This window comes from Stylophora pistillata, chromosome 9 (assembly GCF_964205215.1).
Source record: "Stylophora pistillata chromosome 9, jaStyPist1.2, whole genome shotgun sequence".
NCBI classification, from domain to species: domain Eukaryota; kingdom Metazoa; phylum Cnidaria; class Anthozoa; order Scleractinia; family Pocilloporidae; genus Stylophora; species Stylophora pistillata.
This window is the reverse complement of record NC_142527.1, coordinates 29,588,161-29,599,916: the sequence shown is the minus strand read 5'-3', so window position 1 is coordinate 29,599,916 and position 11,756 is coordinate 29,588,161. Positions and strand designations below refer to the sequence as shown.

The 11,756-nt window shown below is 37.6% G+C and overlaps 1 long non-coding RNA gene across 1 annotated transcript; it reads right to left on the bottom strand.

Annotated features, from left to right (window-relative positions):
• Positions 1 to 6,594: 6,594 nt before the first annotated feature.
• On the bottom strand, positions 6,595 to 7,807 carry LOC148724225 (uncharacterized). The gene is made up of 2 exons (XR_015992007.1): positions 7,709 to 7,807; positions 6,595 to 7,014 (listed from the first exon to the last, which is right to left on the bottom strand). It is a non-coding gene; the product is annotated as an uncharacterized LOC148724225 (long non-coding RNA).
• Positions 7,808 to 11,756: the final 3,949 nt, after the last annotated feature.

Below are 11,756 nucleotides of genomic sequence, written 5' to 3'. Positions count from 1 at the left end.
TCAATGCTTCCACTCTTTTCAGGATTCTGTAGTCTCGGATCAGGGCCACCTTAAATTATCGCCTTATTAATGTTGCTCTTTATCTACAAAACAAATTATCTTGAAATTTTTCAAAAAGATGCTGAATCTTGAAAAGTTCATTGCCACTCAAAGACGGGTTTGAGGCCAAACTCGTTTGCAATAAACGGACGTATAAAGCCAAACATAAGGTGCTTTAAAGGTTACTTCCTACCTCCAGAGGCCGAAAAAATCGATTTTTTTTTTGGACTAGATTGAAGTTACACATTTTAACTAACGTTTACGAAAAAAAATTTTAAAATCTCAAAAACCGTCCCACTTACTTAGAAAACCGTATTTTCAAATAAAAGTTAAGAAATCAGGAAGGTGTCATAATCTCGTAAATGGGCGAGCCCCCCCTGGGAAATATTCGCGGCAATTTCTTGCATTTGCATATTTTGTTTACATGGCGCACTTGATAACACGTGGAAGTTATCTGCTCGTGGAAAGTCTTTTCTCATGGGATAAAAAACATAACTCAAAATTAGAGAGGAGTCCTTGGGTAAAGAAAAAGAAAAATACAGGCCCAAAGAAGAGAGAAATGGCAGCATTTTGTCAAAAAAAAAAAAAACAGTCCTTGCTGAAAGCGACAAAGGCTTTTGGTTTGGCCAGGAGCCTTCGACAAGCTCGGCATCCGCTGAAGATCGGCAGCATTCGATTATCCTTGGAGCAAGCAGCTTAAAAATTAAAGTCAACGCCACAAAAGGTTGTAAACATGATTCTTCGTCGGAATCTGACGAAACCGATGGAGAAAAAGAAGAATGCGACAGATTTACCCCGCGGGTTTTTCCCTCGCCGACTTCGTCTAGTACTAAACGATCAACAGAGAGACATAAAAAAAAAAAACGTGACTGCTACGTGATACTTTTCCCGGGAAAACCTTGATTCATTGTCATTAAAACTGACGCCAGGAGGCCTCGTCTTCTCATTGGTTTGCTGCGGTTTCAGGAGGCGAGATAATCAGCTGGTGTGGTGCTAGTTGTTTACAAACCTTTAGAGGCTAAAATCTCGCAGTTGATTTTGAGAGGAATACCTACACTTTGAGCGAATTTATAGGGTATGTAGATTTGACCTATTTTCGTGAAATTTCGCGAACACATTCCTTGGATGATGACGAACAAAAGGGTGTCAGGAAATTTTGATATTTAAAATATTTTGTACGTGTGTCCATTTACGCAACACGCTTCGCATATTTTTCTCTACTCTAACTTTAGATGCAAATATCTAGCAAACCAATCAGAATACCGGAAAAGCCTGACAAGGTTTTGTTGATTGATGCCTTGTGAATGAGACTGTGTAGCCATTTTGCTCGTGCCGCGGGATCCGATGCCCGATAAATTCAATAGAAGGACCCTCGGTCGTTTCACGCCTTACCGGCTCCTGACACTTCTTAAATGAAAAAATCGCCTAAACTATATTTTTATCGTAATCTGCTTTATTAAGCTTTGTTTTGATGTATAGTTTGTAAGGGTTTTCTTCAAACTAGCGCGCGTACGAATTTTTTCCCCGAAGGACACCCGCGAAGGTACGAAGTAACCTTAAGTTGCTATCATGATTACATCCTGCATCAGGGAAATTCTCTTGACTTGTCTTGTGATTGTGATTGGTAGTTTGTGTGAGGCTATTTTTGACGCGACAGATTAAAAAAATCATGCTTGGAATTATTCATTGAACGATAATATTTTTGACAAGAAAGTTATTCACTGCTTAGAGCCTGATCAATAAACCAGAAAGGAACAACAATGATTATGATTAAAGATCGCAGATTAAAACGGACATCAATTGACGAGCTCTAAAAGTTCCGGTTAAATTTTTCTCACGATAGGCAAACCGTAAAAGAGCTTTTCTGAATGAGCTTCTCTGAATGAGCTCCTCTTAATGAACTCTGAATGAGCTCCTCTAAATGAGCTCCTCTGAATGAGCTCCTCTGAATGAGCTCCTGTGAATGAGCTCCTCTAAATGAGCTCCTCTGAATGAGCTCCCCTGAGTGCAGGCATCTTTCTGCCGCATCAAATTTAAAAAAATTCAGCACAACCGATTTCTATGTCACGCAGATGGTATAATGAAGAGCGCAAGTGCTTTCAGTAGTGGAACAATTTTATTTGTTATTTGTACTTAAATAGTTACTTTTCTAGTGCTGCGAAGGCTTTGAGTTTGAAATGTTTTGAAGAAAACACAAAAGGCATGACGTTACAACTAGGTTTACATACTCTTTATCTTAAACGGCCGGTTGACCAATGAGGCGAGCGTACTATCCAAATTATTGTATAAAACACATGGTATTTAAAATACGATGTCTATTTTCGACCTTAAAGGGAAAGTACGGTCTAGAAAAAGTTTACTTAGATCAAAAGTTCCTTGCTTGAATTGTCCTAACTGGCTATTCATTTGAGCTAAAAGCGTTTTAGTTGCGAACAATTACGTTCCAAAAATAGGCATTTTCAAATCGAAATCCCCCATCTTTGTTATGACGTAGCAGTAGTCAAACATGCATAATTAGATCCCTTGCCGAAGTGGATGTAACAAGGACTAACAGCGGCGATGGGGTCGCCACCTATTGAATTCTCCACTTGGATTTTAATCAAGCGAGAGGATGTAGTACATCCATTTATGTTTCAAACGAAACATGGCTCGTCTTCAGGGGGAGGAGATACTTCTGTTTGGGAGAAAGACAGAGAGAAAGTCAAGAAAATGAATTTCAAGAGGAAACGTCGACCCGCTCAGTCGCTCACGTCTTGGAAATCGCGAGTGGTTCTCTTGCGACAACTGTCAAGAGAAACCTACGGAAAAAGAGAATGTATCCTCCTAAGAATTAAATGTACTAGGACACCGACTCAATTCGAAAGGCAAAGGTTTTTTCCTCAAACAAATCCTAGCTGTGGAGTGATAGTTACTTTGCTGAAGACCGGAGTGCCCGCTACGGATTCATTTTACACTGCTACCTCGGAATGAGACGAACTATTTTTGCAGTTACAGGAACCCAGCTTCGGTGTATAGACTGAACACGAGCCATTTGGAACTAAGATCAGCCCCAGCTGGCATGCAACAAGTTAGAAATGCTAGACTTGAAGATCATTCTTCGTATGCGTAAACACTGACAAAATTGATTACAAACACTAAGTTGCCAAAATTAACGCTGACAAAAGGCAGAAGTTAATTGTTACGAATTAAATTTTGTTTGTTTCAGCATTTACCTTTAGTTTACAAAGTTGTTTTTCATCTTTATTGCTTAGAATTAGCTTCAACACAGTATTTTTCCTTCTAAAATTTTTGATTTGTCGCGACTTGTGAGAAGAAGAGATTTGTTTTTTTCGACGCGCCCCGGAAAATCGCCTCTGTCACAGTGTTTACATTAGAAATTACCTCAATATAATTGAAGCTAAAATGAAGCTTTTGATTTCTTTTGAAAGCATAAGCACTGCATAATTACGTCAATTAGTTGGTTGGAAGACATAAATATTTTCATATTATTTTTATCGTGTCCAATCGATATGATATTGTGAAATATGGGTACCTGCCTGACGAAGGATAATTTGTATAAGTCGCAAGCGTGTTTGTCTTGATAATTTGTTAGCGATGTATTGAATGTCGTGTAGTTTTTTCTCCGCAGGAGAATGTGACTGTTTGGGTGAAGAAAATTTACTCGATGGACTCATAACAGACTTAGGAAAGACAAGATATATTTGTACACCGCTTGGTAAAGCGCATGATGTTGAAAATCGGCTATGGTCAAGGGTGGCGATTGAAAATTTACCACACACGGTGTACCACCATTAAGAGCTTCAATTTATTCGCTTCCAAAAAAATGGTTTGAAAAAACTCGTAGAATAAATAACTGAGAGCTGTGTTGAACATGGAAAGGGTAAGCATAGCTTTCAGTTCGAAGCGAAGGTCAACAAGGAAAACTTACATGCCTGTATATTTCGCTGGAAGTCTTCTTTCTGGCACTGAGTTCTGAGGTTTTACAAGGTTCGGCAAGCCGTCGTCGCGGGTCATTTTTGCCGGCCAACTTTTCTTTAATGTTTCACTTTCCGGTAGCTTGTAGAGGCTTACACTTTCTCCTTTTGAATTTTAGTATGTATTTTGACATTCAACAACAGGACAGTTCACCTCATTTCAACTATTGGGAGTATTAGAAATTGTTTTCACAAAAGGTCAAACTAGTCAACAAGGACAAAGTGCTGAACTAAGTTTGACTATTGCTACGTCACAATGACGTTAATCCAAGATGGCGTATTTCTAACCGCGAAAAGTGTAAAAATGGGCAACTTCGAAGCGCTTTTGTCGCTAATACAAAGCAAACTAGACAAAATGGCAGTTATTTTCGAACCCCTGAGGATAAACTTTTTTTTAGACCGTACTTTCCCTTTAACTAAAAGTAGGAAACAAGTGGAAATCGTATCTGCAAGATTGGGTAAAGGTGTTGTACGTATACATGCTTGACATATTTCGTATATTTTTCAGTTCGTGCAATGGTGATCACTAGTTTACATAAGTCGGCGTCCTGTATTACAAGTTCAGTCTCGCCATTTTTATGAGAATCCGTCTTGCTCTACTAGTTCGTTTAAAATTTCCGTCTGGTTTTACCAGTTTTAGACTCTCCATTCAGTTTGTTTCCGTGTAAATAAAAGCGTGGCCCACGCAAAAGCCTAAGTTCAGACGCCATCGAATGAAATAGCTTAGTCCACTCCTCAAGAAATTATATTAAATTTCTGTTTCAAAATGTCAATGTGTTTCCCTCATAAAACATAACTCTACCGAATCGCTTAGATAACGATGTTATTGTATTAGCTTCCGAAAAAAAATTGGCCTTGCGGCTTTCGCTTAGAATTGAACTTTATGTCTGTCTTGTGGTGGTTTGTAAAATACTGTTGAAATACTTGCATTTGTTGGGAATTAGAGATATGATCTTATGTTCCATTAAAGGGATGAAAGAAAAGTAAGCGGGGGAAAGTACGCTGTTCGCGCGAGCAGTTTTCATCTGCTTATAATCTTGAAGCATTAACCATGTGGGCACCTAAATTCAAAGCTTAAGTTCATGACATGGGCCAGTTCCTACAGATCTTGCTTTAGGACTGTCCCTGTACACAGACTAAAAGACGTGTCAGCCTTTAAGATCGAGTTGAGAAATCGTAAACAAATCGTGATTTTTCCTCTCTGAAAGCAGTTTGTTGAAAATGTATTCTTTACTTTGGTGATAATTAAGTCTAAATTGGAGAATACTCTCAGCACTTGAGAAGTCAGTAAATTATTCCCCTCCCTCCGTTTGTCTCTCTAAACGACAAAGCACTAATCTCTAAGGCCTAGTTTATACGTCGCGCTATAGTCGAATTTAATTCAGACGAATTAAATTCAAGGTCCCACAAGCAATTAAATTCGACGATAGCGCGACGTCTAAAACGAATTAAATTCGTCTTGTAAATTAAATTCGTCCTAGACGTTTTATCTGTCTTGGTGAGGCCTAGTTTATACGTCGCGCTACAGTCGAATTTAAGTCAGACGAATTTAATTCCATTAAATCCACTCAATATCCACTTTAATTCCATTAAATTCGTCCATTAAATTTAATTTCATTAAATTCGTCGTTCCGTCGACATAAATAGTGGCGTGGTTTTATGCGTCGAAATCATAACGGTCGAATTTAATTCTGTTTCCAAATCGATATTTTATCCGTCTTACCGAGACGGATAAAACGTCTTGGACGAATTTAATTTACCAGACGAATTTAATTCGTTTTAGACGTCGCGCTATCGTCGAATTCAATTGCTTGAGGAACCTTAAATTAAATTCGTCTGAATTAAATTCGACTGTAGCGCGGCATCTAAACTAGGCCCTAGACGGATAAAATATCGATAACGCGTCTTCAGTTTTAATAGGGACTTTAAGCAGTCAGGACTGCAACGCCACGGAAGACGTCGATTAAAAAATGAGTTTCTACTTTTAGTTAGAATTTCGAAAATGGATGGATGTGTTTACCGTCTCATAGGGCGCCAGACCTCAAACTCAACATAACGCATAAAAGTAGCGTTGAGTTCCAAATGTAAATTAAAATAACTTGCCGCCGCGGTTTAGCTTCACGGACGACGCAAATTTTGGTGATTTCACGTTGCTGTTTTGCAAAGGACGGCTAAGAAATGTACAAAGTTTGAAAACGCACGTGCTGGGCTATCGTTCTGCCAATTAGATCTATTGTTTTTCCACGTTCTCGCTGCCGTAGCCGTCGTGGTTTGCTTAAAGTCCCTAATGTCGCACTAGCGTCGCGTCGAATGAAATGCATATATTTTCTTAATTTATTTTGGCGAGCCCGCAGCGACCTGTGGCGAGCCTTCGAGTGACACCTCTGACCAGAGACACTGCATTTGAGAAGAGAATTAAATTCGACCGTATTAATTTCGACGCATAAAACCACGCCACGATTTATGTCGACGGAACGACGAATTTAACGGAATTAAATTCGTCTGAATTAAATTCGACTGTAGCGCGACGTATAAACTAGGCCTAAGGAAGCCAAAAAAGGCGCAGACTCTGAATCCATCGTCAGACTAACAAAACATAAAATATTTAATCTTGAGATGATTACTTAGATTTTCTTAACATGCGAATCAATTCAAAATATGGACTGATAGAGTAATTAGGCCAGTTTCCCAAAATCTCTTTGCAATGACGTAATAAGAGGAAGTTATTGGGGTAAGGGATGTTACAAACGCACTCGACCTCCGTAGAAAGTGCGTTGGCTTATATTGACCGAGACCTTTCACCACAAATTTTCTTAAACAAACAAATTTTATGTTACCAATGAAACAAATTGACAGTGTCAGGAGTCTAGAGACAGCTGATGGAACACCACACAAACGTGGACAAGAGTTGAACGAATCCATCTTCACTCCTATAAGTGCCTTCTCATAAACGTACATCTAGGGAGACCAGGGTGTATTCTTGTTGCCCATGATCAAAACTCTGCAAAGTTTGATTGAAAATTGGTCGGAGTAAGCAGCCAGTTCAGTAGTTAAGCTAAGCTTTACATTGTGCCTTGTAACACAGCCCGGATGGATCACGTTAATGAAATTACTTGACTAGTGTTACGAAAGAGGCATACCTTCATTTAAGACACGGTTATGAACAATGGTTGAAAAAAAAAAACAAAAAATAAAACAAAACTCGCTAGACAGCCATGTGAAAAAAAAACCTTTGACGCTTGTTTCGCTACTGCATATATATGGCCAATAAAGCAGACACCGCCGTGAAATATTACGTCTGAAGAAAGGACCCTTTCCAAAAATATTTTAAACTGAGCAATTAAAGGTATAAATCTCACAGCGTTCTCTAGCAAATATACGCTAGAGAACGTATATTTGCAAAAGTTACGATATCTCTACGGCATAAGAAAACAAATCAGTTTTCCTGGAGTTTTGTGCACACGACATTTTGTTATACGTTGAGATAAACTTGAACTCTGAAACGTATCACAAGCGAAAGACATTAAATTTTAAAACGTGCTGCTTGAAAGAAGTTAAGACCATGTCGCAATATTTGCTGTTTAAGACGTGGCAGTTTAAGTTGAGCAATCGCACACATGTTCTTAGGCAAAGTACCAAAATCTTAAACACACATGAGAATTATTCACAATATAGAACAAACATAACAAGCTTACCATCTTGAAGAAAATACTCCAATATTACATATTAAACAAGCGAAAACAACACGGACTACTTCATATTGATTTTCACTGACTCTCGGCTGGGCAATCAGGTGCGAAGAGGACAAATGTGCATAATTTAAGTCTGTTTAGTTTCGTCATGTCATGCTGACATAATTTAAGTGCTAAATATTTTACTTCGTAAGCGTGCTAAATGTTTTGCTTCAGTGCATTCTTTGATAACCTCTTATTTTAGGTTAAATGAACCCAAAGATTGTGCAAAGTAAAATTAATCACTATAAAAAACATGAAAAAACACTAAAACGAACAATTTTGTTTGAGAAAGATAAGACATTGAAATAATCTGCTCGATAAATACGAACGCTGAGGCATAAAACCTCTTCAGATGTTTAGACTATGTCAAGATGTGATCACGTGCGTCTTTAGAAGCAGAACTAACTCCCTCTTAGACGATACGTTTTAAAGGAGTTAACCAATTTTAACTATAATTAAAAAATTCAACCAAATTAAATTAAGTGTATTTTATTCAAATTAAGGAGTTTTTCATGTCTGTTTGAATCTTACAGCGCGGACTATTTACATATCAAACTATATTGCACGCGTTATTATATTAACGGAATAACGTAATACCCGAACGACGTGAAAATTTAAACTCATAAAATCTGTTTAAACCATTAACCAATAATATGAATTATCTCAATTTTAGAGACTCGTAGAAAAGTGGGCTTTCTTGCGATAAGTAAATTGCTCGCGTAGCTAAAAAATTACTCCATGCGCTCTAACATAATTTAGGATTTGCCAAAAGGCGGAATGAACTGAAAAGCATTATTGACAAGTTTTTTTTTAAAAAGATTTTAAAACATTTCCCCAATGTCTCAATGAAACTCAGAGGGATAACTTTTGCCTATGCATCAAAGTCAGTAACCTCAACGTGAGAACGAATTAGAAATCATACTCTGCGATAATATATTAAATAGATCTTCCCGAGGTGCAAACTTCCTCCTCGAAGTTTTCTCGTTATTAGGTGGGAGGAAATAATCATAATAATGATTAAGGAAATAGCAAATTATGAAGAGGATTTGATAAGGAACCGAATTAATATCTTGCGAGTTCCAGGTTTGCGTGAACAAAATTAAAGGCAAGCGGAACAGGTGGAAAGCAACGTTTGTTTATTTGTTTGTCTTAACAAACGGGGATGACTTCCCTAGGAAGTCAATGAGGGAGTAACTGTGGGATAGGTTATCCGCTTTTTACCTTTAATTTTAAACAAGGAAAAACTGTTATTCCTGGCATAGCAGAGATTCTCTCTTCAATCTAACTTGATTTTCAAAAAATATTGAAACAAGAACATCTAAATGCCATTGACATTAAAAAAAGACGCAAATAGATCGCTGTAGCTATTGATATGGTAATTTGAAATATGGCGACGTCTAGCATTCATGTTATGGATGAAGTTGAAACACTGTTATGCTATAGCAAACATGCTTTCTGTGCTTATACGGCACTAGAATTTCAATCCTGAGCATCTTCACAATCTAAAGCTCATGAGATCGAGAGGGAAAATGTCACAAATAACTTTTTAACAGCCCATTTAAGATTTCAAGTGATGTTATGCGGATAACTTGTTCAAATGGTAATAGCAATTAAGCCGCAACAATTAAAATTTCACGGAAGGACGCTTTTCAAAAGAAAATCTACCGCATTCCATTTAGCATACAGATATTTATAGTTTAAGTGACCTGAAACAAAGTTGTAACTTTAAACTTAACATACCAAGCTTTGCAACAAGTTAATTTAATTAGCAAAATATTGCTAAAGAATCCAACAAAGCTAGTTCAAGCACAAAAGAAAACAGGCAGATAACCCTCAGTCACCGATAATTTAAGAAACTAGATATTAGGAAGAAATAGTTTGAAAATCATTTTAGATAAAGAGGTTTTACTTTTAGGATAATTTAGTTATTTTTATCATAACATAGAGAATCATAAACTTGGAGCGGAACAAAAGAAAACGAACACGCGTTACCGAGGGGCGGAGAAAAGACAAATTACCTCGCATAGACAATCAACGTGGTGTGATCTACGAAAATAGCAAAAATGTCACTAGAATGGCACTCCGCAGACATCAAACTGTACTTGTATTAATTAATTTTTCCCGAATGAAATTAACGAACACATGGGCGTAGGAGGTTTAGTATTAAGTATTGGAGTCGAGGTAAAATGATATATAAGGGATGGACGAAGTCATTGGACAACAGAAGCTTTCAGGACCGAAAGCCAGATTAAGAGCAAGCACAGAAGCTGAAACCACCAGGAAAAGAACTAAGTAAGACATAATTCTTCAACAAGAAATTGAGGACGAAAGTCTAACTACCAGCAAGCCGTGATTTACGACTGAGAAGAGTTGACTGCAACAACCCTTAAATTACTATTTCATTCAAGAACAAATTTCAAGCTATGGTTATCAAAAAGGTAAGATACCAGTTAAGTTATGAATCCTTACAAACTGTGTAGTTAGTAACAACTAACTTAAAACTAGTGTTTACTTTATTGCGTAAGCAATGGTCTAATATTTATCCATGTCGCTGTGTCTTTCTATGACAGAGTTACATTGATCCAGAAAAGAAAGTTTCGGTCATTAATCTCATCAAGATTCTAAGACAAAGTTCGAAGTGGATTTAATGTAAAAAAAAAGATGGGTGTAAAATCTCTTGTCAGTGTTTAGTTTTCGTTAGGCTAATCCGAAACTTTGAAAAAGTTAAATGAATAAAGGCTGAAAGTTTCTAAAGAAACTGTGGTGCTGCGTCGGTGAGGCTTAAAGCTATACTTAGCTTTAAGCTTTAAAGACCACATTTCGGGTGAACTTAACACAAACCTAATACTGTAAATGTTTTATCTTGTCCTTTTGAATAACACATCTTCAAGTAATAAAAGATTTCGAATGTCCAAGAACATTCCGACCCAAATTTTGCTTTTTCGTGCTATAAACATAGCCATTAACCACAGGCGCTTTCAAAGGACTTGTATTTGGAATCACTTTCCTTCGACTTTTCCCAAGGCAAAAAATAGGAGATTGAACCACTTATGGTTGTAATATAAGGACTATAAGCGAGCGAGCTTCGATATATATGTTCCCTGAAACGAGCAGAAAAGTCCATAAACTTGACAAGGTAAATTTTAACATCCCCTCAAGTATGTCTTTGTAACATGAGCGTAACAAAGCATTGGCTTTATGAGATGAGAGCAACCTTGAATGGCACAGGAGCAAGTTGACAAACATGTCTCATTTCTAGATTACTTTATCCACAAGTTGGTCATGGGTATTCTTTAACTTGTATTTAACTTTTTTAATCTATTGTTCCAGCGCTCCTTGATCAGAACGTGAAACTAAAAAATGGTTTTTTAATTACTTCAATGTCATGCTAGAAATTGGAACCTAATAAAATCTCTATCCTCTTTCACGTTACCCAAGAACCTCCCCCACCAGTAGCAGCTGACCTGGGCGTCAATTTTACGTCAATGCATTGACTGAAGCGAAGACGACAGGATGACACAAGTACTAATCACTCCTAGCTCTGCTCTACTATGATTCATTTGTTTGCTTTTTCTGTTTGCTTATTCCTGTTTTCTTTGTAATCTAGTTTTTGTTCTTCTTTAGCACGTGTTGGTGATCAGGTGCAATGCTTAATAATCTTGTGAAAACGATAAAAGAATCCTTTTTTTTTTTCTTTCGTCATTCACAGTTTTTGATGTGTGCGATTTTCGTCGTGGTCATTATTTTTGGTGCCATACTTCCACCTGGTTGCAGCGGTTGTGTGGCAAGACGAAACTTAACTGATACTCAACTGATGCATCGGATTCGTCAGAAGGGCTACCTTTTCATGAAAAACACACTCATTCGTTCCAACGGCTCCCAAAACTTCCTCAACAGGGCAAGTGCAGGCACTACACTGTGTCCGTGGAGATGGGTTGTAGATGACAATCCCGACCGACTTCCCAGATTCCTATCAAAAGCTGAGTGTCCTTCATGTAAGCATTACTGC